The sequence below is a fragment of the Plecotus auritus genome (assembly GCF_963455305.1).
Source record: "Plecotus auritus genome assembly, chromosome: 8".
Taxonomy (NCBI): domain Eukaryota; kingdom Metazoa; phylum Chordata; class Mammalia; order Chiroptera; family Vespertilionidae; genus Plecotus; species Plecotus auritus.
In genome coordinates, this window is record NC_137782.1 from 127,527,639 (window position 1) to 127,551,875 (window position 24,237).

The window sequence follows — 24,237 nt, forward strand, 5'->3', positions numbered from 1 at the left end:
GGGCTGTGCACCCATGCACAGGAGTCTAGACTTCATCATGTGAGAGAGTGGCTGACCCCTGAAGTTTCAGTGATGTGAACAGATGCCTTTGCTATGAAGCAAAGTCACTTATGGGAGGTCACAGAGGAGGAGTGATCCCAGCGGTGGGCGGGGAAGTGGGGAAGTGCACTGTGAAGAGAGGAGAGCCTGGGAACAGGGAAGAGGCCAGCAAGGAAAAGCACTGCCAGAGGTCACCGCCACAGGCTAGCAATGAAAACGCTGCCAGAGGTCACCGACACCAGTGCCGGGGCAGCCGCTGGATTTCGACATTGGGAAGCGATTTGGGACTTTAATGAGGGCTGTTTCCTTGGAGGGTTGGCAACAGAAACCAGACTACAGTAAGTTGAATGACTGAATGGACGTTAAGAAAGTGGTTGATAATAAATACACCTGTTTGTTTGAGGTTTGGTTATGAAGAGAAATAAAGATGGAAAACGTGGAAGACCTATTTAATAGCAATTAGTTAATGTGTTTTAAATGATGGGGCAGGTTTGGGCAAGTTCAAGGTTGAGGGGAAGGAGGCAGCGGGAAGATCAAAGACAAGGGATGAGGAAGTGGATGGAGGAAGAAAGGCCCAGCAAGCAGGGGCCTGAGGCACAGAGAAGACCCCTGACCTGACCAAACTTCCCCGTGGCCCGGGCTGGGGAGTCTGAGGTCACACATCTGTGTGGAAGCTCTGTCACTCTGTACATCTCATTATAATCGTCCCCCTTATCCACGGGGGATATGTTCCAAGACCTCAGTAGATGTCTGAGACCGCAGAGAGTACCTAACCTGTATATACTGTTTTTTCCTATATATACAAAGCCATGATAAAGTTTAATTTATAAATTAGGCACAGTCCAGGATTAACAACAACAATAATAAAATAGAACAGTTATAACAATATGCTTTAATAAAAGTTATGTGAATGTGGTCTTTCTCTCTCTCTCAAAAGATCCTATTGCACTATACTAGTAGGGACCTTTTTACTGAAGGAAGACCTTAAGGCTTTTCTTTTGCATATCTGAATTGCCAGCATCACTGCTCTTGCACCTTGGGGCTATTGTTAAGTAACATAAGGGTCACTGGAACCCAAGCACTGTGATATTGAGACAGTCAACTGGAAAACCTAGATGGCTACTAAGTGGCTAATGGGCAGGTAAGCATATACAGCCTGGATATGCCAGGCAAGTCACATCCTGGGTGAGCAGCAGTGGGGCTGGGTGAGATTTCAGCATGCTACTCAGTACAGCACACAGTTTAAAACTTACACAGTGTTTATTTCTGGAATTTTCCATTTAATATTTTGGACCGCGGTTGGCCACGGGTAAATAAAACCTCGAGTGAAACTACAGATAAGGGAAGACTACTGCAAAGTAAACCCTCTGCTTCTGAGAAGTATAGTAAACCATTAAAAACAAACCCAAAGCATCATATTATAAATACTTTAATAGCTAACTTAAAGGATTCCCAGTGTGAACCTATTGGTGAAGCAAATGAATCAGACTTTCATTTACGACATTCTCTGATTAGGACCATACTCTTAGACTCCTTGTTCACATCCAAAGTATATGCCCCTTGTTTTTTCCCTCCTCCCCTTCCCTCCCCCCCACCTCCCCACCCCCGCCACCAAAGAAAGCAGCCTGGCTGAGTGGCTCAGTTGGTTGGAGCATCGTCCCTTGCACCAAAAGGTTGTGTGTTCTATTCCTCATCAGGGCACATACTTAGGTTGCGGGTTTGATTCCTGGTCAGGGGCCTGTGCGGGAGGCAACTGATCCATTTTTTCTCACATCAGTAGTTTTTTTTTTTTTTTTCTCTCTCTCTCTCTCTCCCTCTCTCTCTCTAAACGAATAAAAACATTATCTTCAGGTGAGGATTAAACACACACACACACACACACACACACACACACACACAAAACCAACTAAGTAGATCTCAAACTCCATCGCTGTGTCCAGACACAGAGGGCTGAGTGGTTGCTGGTGGCAAATGGAAATCACTCCAATTCGGGCGCTGGGGTAATGAACAGAGTGCCGTGCACTTGGCTCGATCAGGTCTAACACACCTGTGCATAAGGACACCGTGTTCCAGAACTTGCTACCATGAAATTTATGAATCTGAGAAGTGGGTGCTCTGTGGGGTTTTCAGACGTTCCACCGCCTGCCACAACCATCTGTTCTAGTCAGTGCACACCCTTCAAGGAAATGAATAGTTTGGTATGTTTTGTCTTCTGTCCTGCGTTTGCCCATTTATCTTTCGGAACAAACCACTCGATTAATTTCTCAAGCTCACACCTTCCACAGTTACAGGAAAGAAGTCTCTGAGGAAGCTGGAAGGGCTGCAGGCAGCCTCAGAACAGGGCTCAGTTATGCTGTTAGGTGGAGCGGCTTTAATTCAAAGTTTATACTTAATCATGGTTGCTAGTATTCCTTATTCCTCTAAAAATGTGACTTTTCATAGTTTGCTACCTATGATGTAGAGTTTTTAATGGGTCATGGGTGTCTCAATTTTATGAGAATCAATAGTATTTTCAATATAAAAGGAGACATGTTTATCTAACAGACAGCTATTTAGGGTCATACGTGTGTTGGTAGGGATCTAACATGCATTTTCTTAAAGATCAACTCTTCGCCGTTTCACTGGGCATGTTTTATTGTTCCATTGCCTCATTTTTTTATGATTGAAACCTCTCATTTTTACAGTGGCTTCCTGTTGGTTATAACGGAGTGTTTTGTGTGGATGATTTATTAAAGTGACGTTTATGCTTATTTAACCTTGTTGGCCAAGATGAAAAAGTAGAGGAGGTGTCAGCCTGGGCATGAAAATCTCCCTGTGGAACATGAAGGGGGGAAAAGAAGCAAAATTTACACTCAGCTATGTTTATAGTTTAACTGGGGAGTGTGTTTTGATTTAAAACCTGTCATTAATCAGAGGTAACGTTGTACTGGGCAGCAGCAACTGGCTAGAGAAATATTTTGATTTCTACTCTATTACCCCCGAGCAAGATAAAGTGGTTTAGCCAAGAGTATTTAGGTCTCTGGACTACCGACTGGGGCCATGAGGAAATAACTCAATGAGAGATAAGCTTCCACTTCCAAGTAGATTGAAGACATGCTTAACTGATGCTTGTTCCTCATTATCTCATTCCTTCTGGGCACACAACATTTTAAGAAAAGTCGGGGAGGTGATTAGAACACTGTGGGGACTCGGCTGTGCACTTACATTCTCTGGGATTTTTATTCCTATTAAAATTTCATTGAAACAAGTGACATGGTGTTCCCAGCATCCCCTCATATACCTCAGTTCAGGAAAGACATCGCTCTCTGAAAAGGAACAGAAGGCCTGGTGAACATGGATTTTATAATTTAGTGGTCGACATCTGGAAACTAGAACTTCAAGGGGCACAACCGTCAACACTGATTTATTTGGTGATTAAAGGCATCCATTAGACCTTGTAAAAAGTTGGACTGTACATGTGCAGTGCTGTCTTCTTCGACCTTTGGTGTCTAGGAGGTGTTAGTGGCTAAGACTATCAAATGGCCAGTTTCATTTCAGCAGGCTGTTATGGAATGAATGAATTTAAATGCCGCCTGGTTAACATCTATCCATGGACCTTAACAGAAATCCCATTACTTGGCCAGGGAATGAAATGGCAAAAGTGAAACAGTGGGTTAAAGTGAAAGAAAGAAAGGAAGGAAGGAAGGAAGGAAGGAAGGAAGGGAGGGAGGGAGGGAGGGAGGGAGGGAGGGAGGGAGGGAGGGAGGGAGGGAAGGAAGGAGGGAAGGAGGGAAGGAAGGAAGGAGGAAGGAAGGAGGGAAGGAGGGAAGGAAGGAAGGAGGAAGGAAGGAAGGAAGGAAGGAAGGAAAGAAGGAAGGAAGGGAGGGAGGGAGGGAGGGAGGGAGGGAAGGAGGGAAGGAGGGAAGGAGGGAAGGAGGGAAGGAAGGAAGGAGGAAGGAAGGAAGAAAGGAAGGAAGGAAGGAAGGAAGGAAGGAAGGAAGGAAGGGAGAGAGAAATGGTCCTGCTTCTCTAATATTTTAAACAAGTACCTGTTTTCTTTTCAAGCTTACTTTTGCTAAGGTGAACAAATATGAAATGACCGTAGGGCAAAACATTTAAATCCTGGCCTCCTGATTTTCCTGAAGTGACATAACTAATGGTGACACATTGGTCTCTGTCTGCACATCCATTAGCCTCTCGTTGGGCCATGAGGCACTTTCCTTGGTCCTTCATTATTCGGTTCACATGGCTGTCTTGCTCCTGGAGATCATTGGCCACTTCTGGAATTCATAAGCTCTGACTGTTTGAAGGCTTCTTGTAAATAGCAGTGCCATAGGAGAAGGGGCAAGAATTCTGGTTTCAATCATTTGTACTTTCTGGAGATGGAACGAGAATTCCTACCCTTGACCATGTGGGGATGACCTCACTCAAGGTTGAGATAAGTCCAAGAATTTTCCTCAGTCTGGCATTGTCTTAAGATGCTTTGGGCCAGGGAGTGATTTTGACATTTTACTTTTTCTGGTGACTTATGGAGATCACTACTAGAATGAGCTCCTTTTGTTAGGACCTAGGCTCTGTCTCTGCATTTCCTATAGAAGCAGTGCTCAAACCTCACTGCATGTTGTAATTACCTGCAGACGATAAAAAAAAGAAAAAAAAAAGAAAAAAGCCCCACCTCTGGAGATTCTGATTCAACGGATCTGGTCTGGAGCCCAACGTGTTATTTCAAAACACTCCCCAGGTAAGGATTAAGTGTAATGTGCAGGTTGCCTATGGTGTCTCGGACACACGAAACTGGGGTTGCAGCGACAAACAGATCTTCATTTCATGATGTCTCAGTTTATTTATAAAGTAAGAAAACAAGGATGCTTAACCTGTCAGGATGCTGTGAGGATGAAAAGAAATATATCTGAAAAGGCCTGGGGTTTGGCACCTGAGAGGCTCTGGTTAAAAGGCAGTATGTGCACGCTCATGTAGCTACACACACACATGCACCCCTGAAGTGGGTAGCTTTGAGGAGTCCCTTTCCAAGGCTTTTCCGTGACCCATGGGTTCCCAGATAGCTTCTGGGAGCATCTGTTTCTGGAGGGCCCTGGAATAGTCATTCTATAACCCTTCCTTCAAGGATGCATGCTCTAGAGAATGACCTGTAAGACGCTCCAGTGGGGCTCTCCGGCCACCTGTGTCCAGTTGCACAAGAGGCAGAGGCTGCTCTAGATGGCAGTTCACATGCTCTATCTCTGTGGTTCTTTAAGCCAGTTGGAGTGCAAGGGTTCAACAGTACCTTCATCACTATAATGAAACTGGAGGCCCGGTGCATGAAATTCATGCACGGGTGCGGTCCCGAGGCCTGGCCGGCAATTGAAGTGTGAGCGTCTGGTGTGGAAGGGCAGGTCCTAGCTGACCTCTGGGCCCTGGGCAGCACCTGGGCCCCCGGCCCCCCGCACGCCCCCCTTTGCCTGAGTCATCGGCCCCCGCCCAGCTCCCTCAGTACCTGGGATCCGGGTGGCAGCCCCATGCCCCCCTCCACCCCCCAACCCGCAGCCGCTGGGGCTGGCAGCACCTCCACTGCCGCCTGCTGCCAGCTCCACATTGCCAACACCTGCCTTGTTCCAGGCCGCCCCTTGGTGGTCAGCATACGTCATAGTGAGTGGTCAAACTCCTGGTCAGGGGCGGGGGTGTGTGTGTGGCAATTTGCATATTAGGCTTTTATTATATACGATGAGTACATACAAATTAGTACATACAATGACTGGTATGTGCTAAGAATTCAACAAGTGTTAGCAGTTCATAATGCAGTAGTTTTAAGTCCAAACTAGATTTATGGGTCACAGTGCTTCCAAATATCCTTCCTCTGGCTTAGGGGGCAAATGCATAGGCTCTGGATTGGGGCCAGTTCACAGAAAGTCTATGCCACCTCCTGGCATTTGTGCCCTATTTATTTATTCATTCATTTAGTACACATTTATTGAGCACCAATTATGTGTGTGGCCCTGTGCTTGGCACACAATCCTTTGATCTCTGGTGTTCATGCATGGCTGTGTACATGGCAGGTACACACAATGCTACACCAGGAAAACCCTCCTCTCAACACCACCGCTTCCTTGGTTGCTGATAAAGCTGGGGAGTCAGGGAAGCTCTGATGGCACCTTGTACCCCAGGAGGTAGAGTGTAAAGTTAGTCAGATGTGTATTTTATAGATAAGGAAACTGAGGCCTGATAAGGGAGTACTGGTCCAAGTTCAGACAGTAATTTAGTGGCCATCTGAAGCTAGAATCTGGTATCCTAAACAGAGGCCCTTTCCAGGTGACGGTTGCCTCTGTATTAGGGCTACAACTTGTCATTGTATTTTCACCCACACACAGGTGTTCTTTGAATAAGTCTAGAACAGTGGTTCTCCACTCTGACTATATTAGGTCATCTGGAAAGCATTTACAAAATACTGATGTTGTAGCCCCATCCCAGACCAATTAAATACGCATTTGTGGGGGTGGAGCAGGGGCCTTGTATTGGTTTTTAAATCTCTCCAGGTGTTTCTAATATGCAGTCATTAATACATAGTCAGTGGTGTAAAGAGCAGTGGTTCCAAAGTGCTAATGAACTTTTGAATCCTTGGGGATTTGTTACAATGAAGGTTCTGACTCATTAAACAAGTGGAGCTGGAGAGTCCCCGTATCTAACACTCCCAGTTGATGTCAATATTGCCAGTCCCAGGACCACACGTGGAGTAGCAGCTCCAGAGATGCTCTGGGCTTCTGGTAACCCACTGTCACCATGAGCCTCTAGGGTCTTGGTCACTAGGTCTTATCAATGCTACCCTACTGCTCCCTGCTGCTCTATCCTCTCTTGACGGACTGATTCAACATCCTCTTCCCTCTTTGCCCACCATCACTTCCCATCCTGGCTGGGTTCTCTGCTGGACTGCCTCCCCATGGGGCTTTCTCATGCCTTCTTGCCTCTGCCCAGGCTGTCTTTACTCCACAGAAAGTTCTTCCAGTTCTCGACCTATCTCTTAACAGACCACAGCACCCTTGGACTTACTCTCTGTCTGTACTAACCACCTATGACGATTTTAGGAACGATATTCCCTTCTGGGTCATCTCTGCCCAGCTCAGGGCCTATTAGGCTTTCAATACTCATTCAATACTCAAAACCCCACTCGAATGAGCAAGGCCAAAGACCTCAGCTGCTCTCCTTCCAATCAAAATGAACACTCCTTAGAGATTATACATCAGGTTTTAAACTCCCCACTGGGAAAAAAAAAAGTTGATCAAATTTAACAAAGTAAGTATTTATTTCCTGTCTGGGTAGAGTGGTTTAATACAGGCTCAAAGCAGGCAGCGGCACAGGCATCAGAGGAAGGATGCTGACAGGCGCTGAGAGGTCTGCTTTTCAATCTGGGCTCATCCCAGCGGGGAAAGACCAGAGCACCCAGACAGGGGGCACTGCCGACCGGCAACTTTCGGGGCCCTGGGGACTGTCGGAAGCGCGGGGAGGCGGGCAGGAGGCTGGGAGCGTGAACTAACTTGGCGGGGAGGGAGGCGCCGCACGCTGCAGCCGTTCAGGTTTCGCGTCTTCCCAGCGCCCACACGGGCCGCAGGCTAGGGGAAGGGGGCGGGGGAGAGGGAGGGCAGGTCCGGAGCAGAGGGGGCGGAGGAGTGGGGAGACCGAAGGAAATGAGACAACCTTTTCCTCCCACTGACTCGGGCTCCTCCGGCGTCTGCGGGACTCGGCACGATCGCCGGCGAGCGCCGAGGGCGGGACCCCAGTCTCCGCGCAGTCCCCCGCGGCTCCTCCATTGGGATTTCTTTCCCAGGCGCCAGCGCCGGCCCAAGCCCCAGGCACCGGTTAGTCCCGCTCTTCCCTGGGGGACCCGCTGCCGGTCCCCCGGCACGGCCCCGCGCCCCCCGCGCGCAGCCCCCGGAAGTGCGTGCGGGCGGCCCTGGCGAAGGTAAGCGGCGCCCAAGAGCGCGCCTGGGGCGCTGGGACGCCCCGCATCCCCAGCCCCCCGCGACTCCCAAGCGCCCCCTCTGCGGAAACGCCCCGAGCACGTCTGACCTGAAGCCGCAGCTTTGTCCCCATCCTTGCCCAGGTGTTGGAGGCTGGGTACACCTCCCCCCCACCCCACCCCACCCCGCGAACTCTGCTTCCCAGCGCTTTCTTTTTGCCTCCTCTTCCTTCTACTTTCCTGTTGCTTCCCCCGCCCCCTGCTTTTTTTTTTTTTTCTCCTTTTCTTTTTCTTTCTTTCTGACCCAATAACTCTCAGCTCACTGCCTTTGCAGCCTGGCTTCGGGGTAGGTGCTTTCCAAATCTCGGCGCCTCTCTGCCCTCGGTCTCCGGGGGTAGCGACTGGGCTGGCCGGCCAGCGGGGGTGACTGGCTTTGAACCGCGCCTGCCGGGTGCGGACCTGCCTGAAATGTCCGTGGCTCACGTTGAACTCAGTTATCTGGCTCCTTTCGGAGGCACCCAGCTCTCCACGCGCTTTTAGCAACTCCCAGAACACCGCAATCAGAGCAGATTGGGGAGTGAATAGGCTGTGGGCGCCGCCTAAAGCCCTGGGGGGACGCTCTGCTGGTGGAGAGAGGTGCAGTCGGCTCCCTGCCGCTCTGAGGTTCACAATGATTGGGTTGGGGCTGTTGCGTTGCGGGGTGGGGTGGGGTGGGGGTGGAGAGGAGTACTGGATACAGACGTTCACCGGGCCGTGGAGGTAATAAGCATGGTTCCCTAAGGCGAGGGGGGTGGGCAACCACATCGTGTGAAGCTTGGCATTTTGCTTCTAAGTCCCTGAGTTCTCACATCAAGTCTAAGAGTAGGAATTTGCATTCCTGTTTTGCAAAGGGCAAAGTGAGACGCAGAGCGGTTAACTAAGGAGTCCAGGGCCAGAGCCACACAGCTGGGAAGGGGCCCAGCCAGGATTTGGGTACCAGCTGGTTTGTAGAACATATTCACACCCAGTCCTACAGAGGTCTCCTCTCTCCAGTCTGAGCAGGAACCCACCACGTCCTGCTGGCTTCTACCGGGAGGGGAGGGAGGCGGGGCACGACCAAGTTTTTTCCTTTTTGAGCCAATACATCTTGATTCTATTCAAATCTTGAAAAAGGTATTTAGTACCTACTATTCTCCCAGTTCAGTGGCCAGCACTGAGATTTCACCTTTGAACCTCACTCTTCCATCCTCTTCTCCTCATCCAGTCTGTCACCAAATCTGTAATTCTGCTTCAGAAGGCTGGATTGGTCTCTCCCTCCCTGACAGGCAGTCAAGCTAGGTGGCTAAGAGTGTGGGCCCTGGAGCCAGACCACCAGCGTTTAAATCCTGGCTGTGGCCTTCCTGTGGCTGAATTTCCTCATCTGTAAAATAGGAATGGGAGGATTTAAAGCAGTGGTTCTCAGCAAGCGTTTTGCTTTCGCATCCCAAGTGACATCTGGCAATGTCTGGAGACATTTTTGGCTGTCTACGTGTAAGTGGGGGAGGATGCTCTTCATCTGGTGGGCAGAGGCCAGGGATGCTGCTAAATTTCCTGGGATGCACAGGACAGCCTCTACCCCCCTCCCACCCCCACACCCCGCGCACAAAGAATGATCAGTCCCAAATGTTAATAGTGCTGAGGTTGAGAAACCCTGATATCATGTAGCAGTTCATGAAGAGCGCTATTATTTCCAGCTCTCATCCTCTTATCTGTTCCAGTTTGGACAATTATATGAGCTTCTGTCCCCAATCTCCCTTCATTCCTGGGCAAGAATTCTGTTGTTAAAACCCCAGCAGGCCTTGCTACTACAGTCCCTTAAGACCCTTGTTGCCCCTCCTCCCCCGGAGCTAACAGCAGGGGTAGGAATCTACACCTGTTTTACAAAGGTAGATCCTGTCCATAATAAAGTTGATGAATCACTGTCTCACAGATGAAATCTAACCTCTGATGTTGGCACACATGGCTGTTCATGACCGGCCTCCACTTACCTTCCCAGCCTAACTTTATGCCGTATGTGAATGCCCTACCATACCACCCAATTCACTATTCTTTTTTAAAATATATATATTTTTATTGATTTCAGAGAGGAAGGGAGAGGGAGAGAGAGAGAAACATCAACGATGAGGGAGAATCATTGATTGGCTGCCTCCTGTAAGCCCCCTACTGGGGATCGAGCCCGCAACCCGGGCATGTGCCCTTGGCCGGAATCAAACCTAGGACCCTTCAGTCCGTAGGCTGACGCTCTATTCACTGAGCCAAACCAGCTAGGGCCCAACTCACAATTCTTCTGCTATTCTAGGTCCTAAGTTTTTGGAATTCCCTTCCTCCTTGGCTGGCAAATTTCTCATTATTCTTGGGGCTAGAACTCAAGCCCCCTTGTGGGTGGAGCATTCTTCAGGTCCTGCAGACTGTTGCTCCCTGTAACCGGAGCCCCAGCCCTCCTCCCCCTTTTTTCTTTCAATATCTCTCTCGTGTAGTGTGGACTGCACTGCATAGGGATCCCTAGTTCATCTCCCATGGCTCTTTATGTACCTAGAACCTAGCACAGTGCCATGCTCACGGTGGTGCTTAAGATTGTGGGCTTTGGAGTCAGGCTGCCAGGGTTCAGGTCCCAGCTCTGCCACTTATTAACTCTGCGGCCTTGAGCAAGTTGACTCAGTCTCTCAAAGCCTTATTGGTAAAATAAGCAGAAACAGCCTGCCTTCTCTGCAAAGTAGTGTGACTAACTAAAGGGATAATAATTGTTCATTTTAGTATTGAGTGCTTATTCTGTGCCAGGACATGATTCAGGTTTAGCATTTTATGTTTTTACTCATTTAATCCTCATAACAACGCTCGAAAGTTAGTACTGTTATTACCCTATTTTGCAGACAAAGAAATGGAGGCACAGAGGCTAAGCAGTTTGGCCAAAGTCACACAGTGAATGAGGGGCAGGGCCAGGATTCACACAGACATCTCTTCACACTATGCAGGTAAAGGGTATAACCCAATGCTCTGCACATAGTAAGTGCTCAATAAACGTGAGCTGAGAGTTATGTGCATGACTAAGAGCTGAAATCCACTGGGCTTTTCACCTACGCCGTCCTTGGGATCTAACACTGTGGCATTATTTTTTTACAATCCCTGTTCCTTTCCTCTCCTCCTTACCCTGCCCTCAGCCACAGAGGAACAGAACATTAGGGTCAGTTCCCTGTCACAGTGCCAGGCCAGCACCAATGAACTTGATGCTAAATGGAGCCTTAAGTTTGCCTGGTCAGGGTCAGAAGAGCATTAACCCTTTGGAGCTGGGGTGTGGAGTCAACATAGCTGCGTGGAGGAGAGAGGTGCAAAGTTGGGGCAGGAACCACCCGACTCCAGCCTTGTCCTTTCCAAGCACGTGCCCCCTGCAGTGTGCACCTAGCACATAAATATTGGTGACATCAATCAGCGAAAGTGGGATGGGTGGGTGAATGCCACCAGCTGGGTCTCCTACCTTATACTTGATCAGGTGCAGAGTACGCCTTCTCTCCAAGTATTACGAGGAACATGTATATATTAAAGGTAAACCTTGTTAAGAAGATTTAATGACCCATATGGGGTTTGAACCAGTCACTGACCCGCTGTGTGAGTGGTGTGTGACACCGGATACTAGGTTATGGCTGATCACTTCACCACTTTGGAATCTTTTATTTCATTGAATGCAGCCCTGGGCTTTGAGAGATGAGGGCCTCGTTGCTGGTGCCTTGGCCATTTGCTCGGGAGGCCAGACTGCCTTGCCAAACTACCTGCACCTCTGAGTATTCTGGCTTCCTCCACAGCTGCTCTGCACAGCTGTGATCCCCCGAATTTGCTTTTTTTGGCAGATTACCCCCCAAACTTCAGTGGGATGAAGGTCCCTGGTGCATGCAAGGCCTTTTGGTTTTGTTCGGGGTTGCAGAAATACTCTAGCAAGGCTGCTTTTGAGGGTGGACAGGGTCAGACTTCCCTGCCCATCAACACATCAGAGAACTTTCAGACCCTCCCTCCCTCTCCACCCCCCATGCCTTTTCCCTTCAGATGGAGACTCTTACTGCCTGTTGGCATTATCCTGATCTCCCGAGTCACCAGCTGCCTGATCTGAGAAACAAATTGCCCTTCTCTGGGGTGCTAATGCCTGGACGAAAAGTCAGACCCAAGATCTTTGGGCATCACTTGCATTTTCAGGGAGGCTTTTATGGCCTGGTCCAGAAGATAAACTAGCCCAGCAGGGCATGTCAGGCCTGGTGCCGGGCTTCCAGGCCTCTGATGTCACACTTTGTTGGCTGCCGTCTTGGGAAGCACCACTTCACTGACCAGGTTCTTAATGAAGCTGGTTTCTGCTTGTGTGTCTGGTTCTAGGAGAGATACCGCACCCTGTTAGGTCTTGGACTATTCCCTGTGAAACGGACCTTCATGGTTTGACTCTGTGTGAAATCCTGTTTGGTGCTGTAAGGGGCATTTGCTCTAGACCAGTGGTCGGCAAACTCATTAGTCAACAGAGCGGCAAACGGCAGCTCGCGAACCGCAGTTTGCCGACCACTGCTCTAGACCAGATTAGACTAGAGTGGTGATGGGATCTTGAGGTGTTAGGGTGTGCTTGGGGGATGAGTAGCTCTGTGTTGGATGCCAGAAACACAAACATGAAGAAGACATGGTCCTTATCATCAGGGTCACGGTCCATGACATGTGATGGATACATGAACAGGTGACCAGGGTGTATTAAGCAGAATAGGAGAGATCTGGGAGCTCACAGGAACCAGCCACAGTCTCTGCTGGAGGAGTCAGGAAAGGCTTTAGAGCAGCCATCGCCAACCTTTCGGACCTCACGGACCACCAGTGGTCCACCGGTTGGCGACTGCTGCTTTAGAGGGAAGAGGATGTTTGAGCTAGCTCTTAATGTAGGAGCTTGCTGGGTCTGGTGGGACTGGCGATCGTGGCTGTTGCAGGGAGGAATCTGCATGTACACTCACAGAGCCAAGGAAGAGCCTGGCAGACGTGGGGGTGATGGTGGGACTGGGACGCTGGAGATGGGCCTGGGGAGGTGGCTTTGACTTTTCAGCGGCCCAGGCGTCTGTTCCTGCTGTTGGGAGACAGTGGGGGTGACATTTAAAGCTCAGGGGTGCTGAGTTCTTTGAATGGTGGCCCTGCCTCCTGTCTCTGCTGGCCTGTTTCCTCCTGGGGCAGTGGGACCGGAGCCCAGGGGCCAGGGGCGGGACACTGTCTCCAGTAAGCAAAGAAGCCACAGTCACAAACAAAGCAGCTGTGCTCCACGGTTGGGGACTGTTGTTTTTGTTTTCTTTCCAAAGCCCTGGCTGATGAACTGTGATGGCCCCTTCCCAGTGTGGACTGTGAACATTACTTTTGGAGCATCCAAAAGTCTGGATGAATTGCTAAGTAATTGAAAAGTTTTTCAGGACTTAGAGGGAAGGAGGGAGAGAGGGAGTAATGGAAGGAGGGAGGGAGGAAAGAGAGAGAGAGAGAAAGGGAGAGTCAGATTAGAGAGAGAGAGAGAGAGAGAGAGACAGAGACAGAAAGATATGTACACATACACACAGATAGATAGAGATCAGATCTGTCTTAAACTCAGCATGTGACCCAGCAGATAACTGTCAGGATGGACACATTTCCTGGGGGGTCACATTTGCACTTGCATTTCTTCTCTTTGAACCCAAAACCTTTGCATAGGTTTCACCACAGGTGACAGGTACATATGCTTGTTTTATATTTATTTATTTATTTATTTATTTATTTATTTATTTATTTATTGTTAATTCTCACCTGAGGATATTTTTCCATTGATTTTTAGGGAAAGAGGAAGAGAGAGGGAAATACTCTAGAGTGAAACATTGATGTGAGAGAAACATTAATTGGTTGCCTTCTGCACGAGCCCTGACCAGGGCCCGGGCCAGGGAGGAGCCTGCAACCAAGGTACACACCCTTGACCAGAATCAAACCCGGGACCCTTTGGTCTGCAGGCCGACACTCTAATCACTGAGCCAAACTGGCTAGGACTACATATGCTTGTTGGTTGGATGCTCTATATAGGTGTGTCTATAGGTTGTCCCCAGACTTCATTCATTTACTCACCACTTAGTGACCTGCTAGTACATAGTGAGTGACAAATGAGCGAATGAATGTTCTAGCATGAAAGTCACATTCTGACTCAAGGTGCTCGTGGCCTGAATGGGGAGACAGACAAGAAAACAGACCAATACAGCGCAGTGGACCAGGGCCAGGTCAGAGGAAGACCCAATCCAGCCAGGAGGCAGGAATAGACGCAGAGGGAAAGGTGGTCTCTTCCGAGCATCCTCCCTCCAGGGAATGTGGTCCCGTGGGTGGTTCCTAGTGTTGGTTTACAGTAGTGACACCTGGGGTAGGTGCCAAGCCCCTTGCTGAGGGCTTTATGTGCCTGTTTTGCAGCGATCCCCCACAGCCACCCTCTGAGGTTGGTATCAGAGGAGAAAAAAGGGTCCCACCCATAGCCCAGAGGTGGACCTGGGAGTATATTCAGGCCACTGGACTCCCAGCCCTTCACCATTGCGCTAGACAGTCTCAGGATGGCCATATTATCATCAAAGATGCTTTTAGAAAAATCTAGTGTTCAGAAAGGAAAGTCCAGGTGTGCGGGCTGCTGTGGCCAGGGAGGAGACAGCTATTTCCTCCCAGGTTCCCCCCTTCCCCTCGCCCCTGCCTGATGTCTGAGGTCCACCCTGGGGCAGTTGGAAGCTCTCTGCTCTGGGGTTCAGCACCTCTTGTTTCCTCCTCCGGACCCCTCTTTGATTACCTGGGCTGCTTGCACTTTGCCCTCCTCCCCGCCCCCCCCCCCCCCAGAGGAGGCGGAAATGCCGCTCAGCAGAGAAGTCCCCATAAACTTGGGAGGAAAAGAAGGCTTTTACTGAACACCTGCTGTAATTTAAGCCTCTCCACTTTGCCCTGTGCCCTCCTGCCTGTGTCACTCAGACAGCGGCCCCGGCAGGGAACAGCTTTCAGGGGATCTTGTTTCTGCACAGGGACCCCGATCAAAAGGGCTGCCTGAGGCCGTCTTGCCCTGGGCACGCACACAGACACGGCTGGCTTGTCCTTTCACTCGCTCATCTTGTTAGGACAAGACAGGCCCCAGCTGCCCGTGGGAGGGGTAGGAAGGGCTCTCCCTGGCAGACACGTACGTTTGCTTCCTGAAGCTCCTGTGCTGTGCCACATGGCTGAGCAGCCCTGACAGCAGCTCCCTTTGCTGCAGTGAGATGGACAGTGAGCCCGTGGGGAGTCAGCACCGCCACTTTCCTGCTGAGGGGACTTGGTGCCTTCTTCTCTCAGCAGTTCCAGGGGCAGGGATGGCTCAGAAAGGCCCACACAGAAAATGGCCTTGGGATATATATATATAGTTTCCAAAAAAATGTATACACCCTTTGAATAATTATAAAGTCAGTGTTTGTTAAAATACACTTCACTAAAAAAATGGAATCTACAGACATTGTGTGCATACATTTTTTGGGACACCCTATATATATATTTTCCATATGAAGCAGCAACTTAGCTGAATTATTCGTTTGATCTTGAGCTTTGGGTATCAAAAAAAGTGAATAGTACATTTCTCAAGGGTCACATTTCAAACGTGAAGTTTCCCTGGGTACTAGACACTGTGCGAGGCAAGGGAGGGTCATTCAAGAGTGAGTGACTAAGGCTGTATACATGCTCCAGAGTTATCTGTGGTGCTTATTCCCATCCAACCTTCTGGACCGTGGAGCTGCAAGAGGGTCTCAGAGGCAGAATTCAGCATGCTCAGAAAATAACAGCTTCATACCTTAGCTTCTTTCATTTGTATCTGATTCATTCATTTTTTTTTTCATTCATCCATTTGTTCATTGAACAAATAAAACATCTACAATGTGGCTGGCACCAGACAGGTGATGGTAATGTGGTGATAAATACAACAGTCTTAGTGCCTGCCTTCCTGGAGTTCACAGTTGTTAGAGAAAGACATTAAAGAAATAAATACACGAGGAAATGCATGATTACAAACTACTGTTGTAGGTACTATGCTGGAAAAGAACAGGGGAGGGAATGGGAGAGAACAGTTAGAATGAGGTGTCTAGTGAGGAAGACTGTTATGTAGACCCATATTTACAGTATGTGACCTGCCATTTATTGGTGGGATATCACCCTCTAATGAGTTAGTGCCTGACCCTTGGATAGGACTGAGGGGGCAATTCAGGAAGGCTTCAAAAAGGAAGGGATATCTAAGAAGAATCTTGAAGAATAGGTAGAAGTCCTCTGTGTGGAAAGGGGTGGCAGTGCCCAAGGTGTTTGGAGGAATCACATTCAGCGAGGACGGAGTTTAGGCTGCACAGGGGGAGTGGTGAGAGATGAGCCAGGAAAGCTAGGCGAGGGCCCATGAACATGGCTTAGACTTCCTCTTAGAGACAAGTCACTGGAGGGAGGGATGAGCGAGCGAGGGCCCATGAACATGGCTTAGACTTCCTCTTAGAGACAAGTCACTGGAGGGAGGGATGAGCGAGCAAGGCACGTTACCAAGGGTCCAGCAAACTTTCTGTCAAGGACCAGATGGTAAACATTTTAAGCTTTGCTGGCTGTGTCACAACTACTCAGTTCTACCGCTATAGGGCGAAAGCAGCCAAGGACAGTATGTAAATGAATGAGCATGGTTCTGTTCCAATAAAACTGTATGTACAAAAAGCAGGCCATGGGCTGGATTTAGCTGTGAGCTGTAGTTTACCAGGCCCTGCTCAGGAACGATAATTCTGGTGGCCCAGCGGAGGTTGGATTGCAGGGTGGAGAGAGACTGGAGGGGGGGGGGCAGTTAGGAGATGCTGCTTTCATTCAGGGAAACTAAGGGAGAGACCATGGGAGAAATGACCTGTGACATGCTTCAACATTAAAATGACAGGACTGCCCTGGCTGGTGTGGCGCAGTTGGTTGAGTGACAGCCTTTACACCAAAAGGTTACCAGTTCGATTCCTAGTCAGGGCATGTGCTCAGATTGCAGGTTCGGGGGATACAGGAGGCAACCAATCAATGTCTCTCTCTCTCTCTCTCTCTCTCTCTCTCTCTCTCTCTCTCTCTCTCTCTCTCTCTCTCCTCTCCCTCTCTCTCAAATTAATAAAAATATATTTTTTAAAAATGACAGGACTACATGACCAATTTGAAGGGAACATGTCTAGTTGTTTCTTTAATGCTTAGTGGACTGATTCCTCCAGTGAAGAAAAAAGTTGTGGCCGTACTGGATGTGTGACTCAGAACCATGTGTACATCCTGGGAGATTACCTGCTGGTCACAAGACAGGACACTGGGTGCATCACATGGATGACCTCATTGTCAAGCAGAATTCTTAAGGATATTAAGTTGTATTTGCTATTTTCCAAACTGAAGTTTATTTATTTTATTTTTATTTTTTAATTGTTTAAAATATTACATATATTAATACATATATCTCCTTTTTTCCCCCCATTGACCTTCCCCCAGCCTTCCCTACCCCCTGTCGCATGCCCTGATCCCACCCCCCAGTGTCTTGTGTCCATTGGTTGTGCTTATATGCATGCATACAAGTCCGTTGGTTGATCTATTTCCCTCCCTCCCCAACACTCCGCAGCCTTCCCGCTGTAATTTGACAGTCTGTTCGGTGCTTTATTGCCTCTGTATCTATCTTTTTGTTAATCAGGTTATAATGTTCTTTATTTTCCATAAATGAGTTGAGATCATGTGGTATTTTTCTTTCATTGCCTGACTTATTTCACTTAACATAATGCTCTCCAGGTCCATCCATGCTGCTGCAAATGGTAGGAATTCCTTCTTTTTTGTAGCAGCGTAGTATTCCATTGTGTAGATGTACCATAGTTTTCTAATCCACTCATCTGCTGATGGGCATTTAGGCTGTTTCCAAATCTTAGCTATGGTGAATTGTGCTGCTATGAACATAGGGATGCATATATCCTTTCTGATTGGTGTTTCTATCCAAACTGAAGTTTCAAAGTGGTAAGTCGTTTGCCCAAAGTCACATAGCTGGTAAATGGTGGAACTGAGACCGAATCCAGTCTAGTGTCTACATTCCTAAAACATAGTCTTCTCCCTTCTTTGCCTGTGCAGCTCCCTCCTCTCCCTTCTCTGTCCCTGTTCAGACCCATCTAGCCATTTAGGGTTCTTAATAGGTCTCTGGCATAGCAAGAAGTGAAGCTGAACCCTGGCCATTGTGTTCCGTGGTTAGAGCATCAGTCTGCGGACTGAAGAGTCTCAGGTTCAATTCCTGGTCAAGGGCACATACTTCAGTTGCAGGCTTGACCCCTGGCCCCCAGGTCGGGGTGTGCGTGGGAGACAACCAATCAATCTGTCTCTCTCACACCAATCAATGTTTCTCTCCCCCCCACTCTAAAAATCAATGGAAAAAATATCCTCAGCTGAGGATTAACAACAACAAAACAAAACAAAAAGTACTGAACCTCTGTTTTAGATACAAAAACGGTTAGGTGTGAATTATTGTGTGTTTGATGAAGGACATACCTGGACTTGTAGTTCTAACCTGACGATTTTGTTCATGTTACAATCTGGAGAAAATAGTGTGGTATTAGGTTATGGATTAGAGAATCCCTGAATTTAAGTGCCTAGATTAGAACATTGTCCTATTCCCTGAGTAATACAGAAGCACAGGAGATATTTGTCAAATTGAGGTAATAATATCAGAAATGGGAACATTTGTAGGTTTAAATCCTGGAGGTCAGGTTTAGCATCTGAAAAGACAAATCTAACAAGTTTCAAGGAAGTCAGTTCAGTTACCATTGTCCATCGGGTTGTCTAGTAACCCCACTGATTATTAGTTTAGTGTCTGTCCAGGTTCAAATAGAGACGGCCTCTGTGCTGAATGTTTTAAACAGGACTTTAGAGACATAGAAATATTCGAGAACAACTGAATTATATCATGGACAGAGGTCCTCCTAGTGAGACCTGTTGGCTAGGATTGGGTCCCATGATAAACCGATGGCAAGGAGACCCCGTGAGTGATGTGAATCAATTGTGTGACCCACACCTTGGGCCAGGGAGATTGGATACACTGCAGAAGTGGAGCTCGCCCAGCACCGAGGAGGGGGATGCCTCTTGGGGGATGAATGTCAGTGTCTGCCATAGTTGTTGGTCTGTTTTGACTACCAGCCTTAGAAATTCCCTAAGCTGCCATAGCAAAGCACTAGTGGCTTAGAATAACGGAAATGTATTGTCTCACAGTCCTGAGGCCAGAAAAGGTATCAGTGGGGCCGTGCTCCCTCTGAAGACACTAGGGAAGGATCTGTCCCACTTCTCTGGCTTCTGGTAGCCTTTGGCATTTTGTCTTCCCCAGGTGGCTCTTAGTATCATCTTCCCTCTGGGTGTGTGTGTCTGTGTCCAAATGTTCCCTTTTAATAAGGACCCCAGTCATACTGGATGAGGGCCCACTCTAATGACCTCATCTTAACTGAGTTAAATCAGAAAAGACCCTATTTCCAAATAAGGCCTCATTCTGAGATACTGGGATTAGGACTTCAGCATATCTTCTTTGAGGGACATAATTCAACCCATAGCAAAGTCCTTTCCCATGAAGAATTCAGACTGCTTCCTCAGACTGAGGTGACTAAGTGGACTCAGTTTGGATCCTACTTCAAAGTGTGTCCATCTGTGGTCATTTTCTGCCCACCTCCTCCACATGATGCTCGGGAGATGGGGGTTCTGTCTCTGTTTAGTCATAATTGATCATATTTCAGATGGTTTCCTGTCCTAACTGCAGCCGTGGCACTTGCCAGCGTTCTCCAGGTCACACTGTATCTGTGCCCCTCCTTTCCCTACTTTTCACTTTACTCATTCACTTTCCAGTTCACATAACAGCAAGTGTTGAGTTCCTTCTGCATTCCAAGCATGCACTCAGCTCTGAGGATATAAAGGTGAAAAGACAGTTCATGCTCTCAGGGAGTTTTCATGGGAGGCCACACAAGCAAATAGTGTGACACAATTGAAAGCAAAAGATTTCTACTGTGCTGTTCTCAGCATAGCATCTCCCTTGGCTCCCTAGTGCTGACAGGAGAGAGTTCAAGCTAGCAGAGCACATGAAGCCCTGTCAGCAGCTTCATCTCTTGCCATTCCTCCCCCTTCACTTTATGCCATACCCAATTCTGATCCACTCGCTCATTCCCAACTATACCGTTTTCCGTCTCCAGTCTTGTCCACACGAATGCTCTCTCTGTTGGAATGCGTTCCCCCTCACTATCCTCAGCTATTATCTACTTAATGAACTCCTGTTTCTTCTTAGAGACTCATCTCTGGGGCTGCCTCTTCCAACAAGCTGGCGATGCCCCATACCACATCCTCTCTTAGTTCCTCTATGCTCCCCTCCCCCAAAGAGACACTGAACCAGGGCTTGTTTTCTTCATAACTCCAGTTACTAGCATCATGCCCGTATTGATGGTGCTTAATCAATGAAAGAGGAAATGAATGATTCCTAGCCTGTGCTATGCTTCTGCCCTCAGGCTGTACGTTTCCCTTGGCGGCTTCCCCTCAGAATCATGTGTCTGGCTGCCACTTTTTTCTCTACCACAAATCCAGAGGCCTCACTGCTCGTGACATTCTTTCTGTTTTGCTGACACCTCAGCTATGCTGGCTCTAATGGTCAGCGGCCACATGCGGTTTCCCACTGGCCATCATCTCTTTGGTCTGCCCTGCTTCACACAGAGAAAGGCCTGCGGACTTACTTGTGGGGAAGCAGTTCTCATAGGACAAGCAGAACTTCCTCTATGGCCTTCTACGTTTCTCCATTTCCCAAAGCCCCCACCCCAACTCCAAAAGCAAGGAACACACTAGTTCTGTTTCACTGATTAATTCAACAAGCTTTTTTTTTTTTTTTTTGGCCCCCAAGTTTGCATCTGGGGCTATGTGTGAAGCACACTAACTCACATCTGGTTTCTTCCTTTCTAACCAAAAGATCTGTTTCTTTTATCTTTTCTTGCTTAATATATTGGTTTTCTCTGGTGTATTGAAAAACACAGTGATTTTCAATTTTTAAAAAATGTATTTTTATTGATTTCAGAGAGGAAGGGAGAGGGAGAGATAGAAACATCAATGATGAGAGAGAATCATAGATCTGCTTGCCTCCTGCCCACCCCCTACTGGGGATCGAGCCCGCAACCCGGGCACCTTTGACTGGAATCAAACCTGGGATCCTTCAGTCCGCAGGCCAACGCTCTATCCACTGAGCAAAACTGACTAGAGCTGATTTTCAATTCTTTAGTCTTAAAACTCTTCAAATGAAATCTTACATGGAATATCAACGAGGAAAGCAGAAGAAACAAATATTTTTGTATACATTATAATTTTATTTGATAGTTCTAATTGGTAACATACAGTTAATGAGTGAAAACAATGAGATTGTTATGATGAACTAGAAAATTTGAAATTGAAGGTTTGCGATGACGGTTGCAGTCTCGTAGCCTCCTCACTCTTAATGTGTCCCTGTATTTTGTGTGCTGGCTGGACAGCCTGGAGAAAATTGTGACAGCTAGACATTGGGAGTGATGACGCTTTTAAGTAGGAGACCTTGCAGAGTCAGGTTATTCTGATTAAGTGATCCAGAAACTTGAAAGAGGAATATAGCAAAATTTGGTTTTAAAATTGACTCACTAATGCTATGTGACTGTTTGCATGTCTTAATTATACAGCATCTAAATGAAATGAATAGATGAACAGATTCTTCAACCACGTTATATCTTTGTTTGACAGAAAATACTTCCCCAAAATATATGTGCCATTATGAGTTGGGAATTATGTTATTTAAATTATTTTCAGAAGCTTCAGTGCCTGCTTCTCTGTAGTAATCACTTAAAACCTTTAACACAGTAAAAAAAAAAAAATTTTAATTTGACATGTTGAGTTGAAACTCATCAGGACACTTTGTGGGGTGAGGAGGGATGGTCGTGGCATGGCCCTGCACTTCCGAGTTGGTCTTGTTTGGATTTTTAAAAGCCTGACAAGCACTCTTAAGGATTAAATAAGCATGAAAGCTACTGACAATACTTACCACTGTGCCACATGTTACTTTTTACTGTCCAGTGTGTTATTACATCTTTACATGAGCCTGGGTACTCCGGGCCTTGCCTGCATTTAGCTGAGTGTGGCACAGGTGAGCCTGGGTGGTGGAAGCGCGCTTGATCGGACAGTTTCACAGCACGAGGAGACTTGTATGGGAGTGAACTGTTAGAAGACATGTTTGGAACTACAGCTTTCCTAATTCATGCCCTATCCACATGTGTTCAGACATATTCACGGCGTTGGCAAGAGAGCCTGTATTAGGAGGTAGGTATGACTATACTAACCTGTAGTTCGTGGGGTCTGTGATGGTTCACATTTGGCATATCACACACGTGAGTGTGTCTGTTTGCAGTTTTAAAAATGACTTTTAAAATGATATTTAAATCAAGCCTTTGTAGAACCCTAGAGACAAGCAGGTGGGACTCCATTGTGTTGGGGGAAGGTGTAAGATCATTGTGGTTTCAGGGGAGCTGCCGAGCTGGCTTGATGGGGCCTCCCTGTTAGACTCAGAGCTGGGTGTCTGCCCAGCTCAGGGCTGTCACATCCCAGGTGCTCAGCACCTTGTCTGCATTGAATTGAATTGGTGCAGAGCCGGGCCTGTATGGCTGTGGGACTAGCTCCCCCTGGTGAGGAGCCAGCAGGAGTCTCAGGTGGAAGCTTCCCGCCTCCCCCAGGATCCACACAGTTCCTGCAGGAAGGCTGGTACCCGCTACCTAGGATTTCTTTTTTCTCCTGCTCCGTGAGGGGTTGCTGGGCGTCCAGACTCCCTATAGTCAGGGTTTTTTAAAAAATATATTTATTGATTTCGGAGAAGAAGGGAGAGGGAGAGAGAGAGAGAGATAGAAACATCAATGATGAGAGAACATTATTGATTGGCTGCCTCCTGTATGCCCCCCACTTTGGATCAAGCCCACAACTCATGCATGTGCTCTGACCGGGAATTGAACCATGACTTCCTGGTTCATAGGTTGACGCTCAACCACTGAGCCATGCCAGCTGGGCATATAGTCAGGGCTTTTGATCCATCTTTCTGACTTCAGCAGGGTCCCTGTGCTTATGCTCTAGTTTTTATAATTGTAATACGCTTAGAAGTTAGCTTGGAACTAGTAGGCCAAAACAGAAAAGCATCAGAACCCAGAATGCTCCTTGTTCCCCTTTGCACGGTCCTGGTTGGGCATTATTTCTGCGTCCACATTTGCAGATGCCTCTGATATGCTGGACTTGGGAGGCCTCCCTGGTGGTAGAATGAATGTAGCCTTTGCTTAAATACTGGTTAGGAATAAAATGGCAAGTGAGTCGCCTTTTTAATGGCCTGGAATAAGGATCCACAAGTCTGCCAACATGTCCTGCCCTACTTGCAATACTAGAGAGAAAGCCACACAGGATTGGTCATAATTATTCAAGCACATATGGTGGGGCTAACCAATGGGGCTGAAATTCTTTTCATGCCCAGTGTGGTCTGAAGGCTGTGATTCTGTCTGACCACTTCCTGCCAGTCTCCGTGACGCGTTCTTCCTTCTCCAGGGTCCAGCCTTGGCCTTTGTCAGGGTTACTTCATCTATTTTCATACTTCAGATAATGACTCTGAAATGGCTTTAATTATCACTCCAGGATCTCAGTATGACTCCAAGCTTCCTTTCCAAAGCTTTTCCCCAAAACTTCTTTATATTTCTTACAAGCTGGCCAAACTCAGTGTTCCTGGGTCTGCCTGTGCCTCCTCCATGAAAGAGACTCTGATATAAGGCCCCTGTTCTCAAATAGTGTATAGCCTAATACAAATAGATAAAAAGCATGGACTCTTACTATCTTCAAAAGATTGGCACACAGGATTATGAGAGTCCAAAGGAGGGAGCGATTATATATGTAGGGGAAGATCAGAAAAATGTTCTTGCAGGAGGGGACGTGACATGGATCTTGAAGGATGGGTAGGATCCAGAAATGCAATCATGTAGAGAAGTACATTTGGCAGAGCAAAACCCTGAGGTAGAACCAGGTGGGAAGTGTATGGAGAAGAGAATAACTCCATTGGCCTGGACACTGGGCTGTGTTGGAAGGGCTGGGAAGAACCCATGAAGAGCCTTGATCTGCAGGCTCACATTTGAATTTTACTCCCCAGGTGACAATTTTAGAACAGAATAGTGGCATTATTAGAACACTTGTTTCAGAAGGTAGAGCTCTGTCACCAGTATATGATATTGGGG

At 47.7% G+C, this 24,237-nt stretch overlaps 1 protein-coding gene across 6 annotated transcripts in view; it reads left to right on the forward strand.

The window, feature by feature from the left end:
• Positions 1–206: 206 nt before the first annotated feature.
• EVA1A (eva-1 homolog A, regulator of programmed cell death) overlaps positions 207–24,237 on the forward strand; it is a 55,347-nt gene continuing 31,316 nt past the window's right edge. For 2 of the 6 annotated variants that reach the window (XM_080685915.1, XM_080685913.1), the window contains exon 1: positions 7,697–7,865. The gene's annotated coding sequence lies outside the window, so the exon portion shown is untranslated. Of the gene's footprint in view, positions 378–7,621; positions 7,970–10,854; positions 10,957–24,237 lie in introns of those variants that run through there. The other 4 variants (XM_080685912.1, XM_080685914.1, XM_080685910.1 and 1 more) reach the window with 4 other exon arrangements.